Source organism: Cynara cardunculus (assembly GCF_001531365.2).
Source record: "Cynara cardunculus var. scolymus isolate 2C chromosome LG 5, CcrdV1, whole genome shotgun sequence".
Taxonomy (NCBI): domain Eukaryota; kingdom Viridiplantae; phylum Streptophyta; class Magnoliopsida; order Asterales; family Asteraceae; genus Cynara; species Cynara cardunculus.
In genome coordinates this window covers 28,275,414-28,277,244 of record NC_037532.1, presented here as the reverse complement: position 1 = coordinate 28,277,244, position 1,831 = coordinate 28,275,414, and positions in this window count along the sequence as shown.

The following is a 1,831-nucleotide window of genomic DNA, read 5'->3' as shown; positions in this document are numbered from 1 at the left end:
TACTTTTTTATATTTTTTTTAAAAGATCATGATGTACAATATTCTCTTAAATTTTAATAATTATCCTATATTTAAAAATATTTAACAATTTTACTATTATGTAGCTTAATGGTATGCTTATTAGCTGCTTAATTAATTTGACGAGACTTGTAACTTATTCGGTCAATCATATATGATTGTTTGGTAATGGTTTAATGACATAGAAAATGGCTTATTCAGTTATCGAAAAAACACGTTCATTTCATTTATGAAAAAATCATTTTATACGAAAACTTTCTCAATTTATATACATAGATTAATCTCCAAAGACAACTTTATTCATATGAATCTTAATAAAAAATTAACCAAACAATCCTTAAATAGTTTTCCTTTGATTAAGGATCGTAGGCATCCACCTATTATATATAAATTTGAAATTTAAGAAATTATATATTAATTTTTTTTATTTTATAGATTTTTTCCTTAATTTTTTTATGATACAATCAGAATGATACTTACGCAATGCGGTGTGAAATTTTTTGATTTTAATGCTTCATCTTATTTTTTTTATCTCTCTTGATGTTATAACATGGTTTTAGGTGGTTTTCATAAAACGATAATGTTTTTATATTTGAATAAAATATAAATTCGAATATTTTATAAAAATTTAAAAAATATATCGATATTAGTATCAAATTAACTATTTAAAAAGTTCACAATTTTATGTAATTTATTTAATTTAATTTTTTATTATAATTTAATATAGATATAATAACAAAGTAATTTATTTTCCGTTTAATAATATAATTTTTTATAAAAATAATAATTAAGTATTTTGTTATAACTCAATGATTATTCTAATTATATTTTAGATTTTCTATATGTAAAATAAGATGTTTATCTTGTATTTGATTATATTTATCTGCAGTTAGTTACACTAATTCAAAATGAAGTTTTAATAAACTGTGTTTTAAGTAATATACATTAATAAAAAGTATTTGATGCATAAAAAATGATTTTAAGAGTTTTTTTTTTTTTTTTTTTATCAAATACTATATATAAACTAGAAGAGTACTCGTCCAATGCAGCGAGACACATCTCGATTTTAATGTTCTATTTTATTATTTGTCTCTGTCGATGTTATAATACGATTTTATGTGTTTTTAAGAAATCAATAATGATTTTATTTTATCATAAAAATTTGAACAGAAATATATCAATGTTAATATCACATCATCAATTTAAAAGTTCTCAATTTTTATGTTTAATCTCTTTAATTTATTTTTTATTATAATCTAATTTAAGTTTAATAATAAAATAAATAATTTATTTTTGTTTTAATATTATAAATTTTATAAAGATAATAATTAAGTATTCTGTTAGACTCAATAATTATCCTAAATATATTTTATATTTTTTATATTTAAAATGAAATGTTTATCTTGTATTTGATTATGTTTATCTGCAGTTAGTTACACGAATTTAGATATGGAGCTTTAATAAGTTGTACTTACGTAAAATCTGCTTGTAACATTGAGTTTTAAGTAATATGCATTAATAAACAGTACTTTACGCATAAAAAATGATTTTTAAGAGTTTTTATCAAATACTTTATAATATAGTACAGATGAATTCCAAAAAATCTATACTATCTTATAAAGCAAATTTAGCAAAAGTCTTAAAGTCTTAAAATACTAAATGACCAAGATACCCTTATCTATACTACCTCACTTTTTCGCCCCCTTCATCTCCTCACATACACTCACCCTCTCATATTGAACCAATTTTTTTATTATTATAATTTTAAATTTACACTTTATACCTCTATGATTAGTTAATTAATTTACTTTAC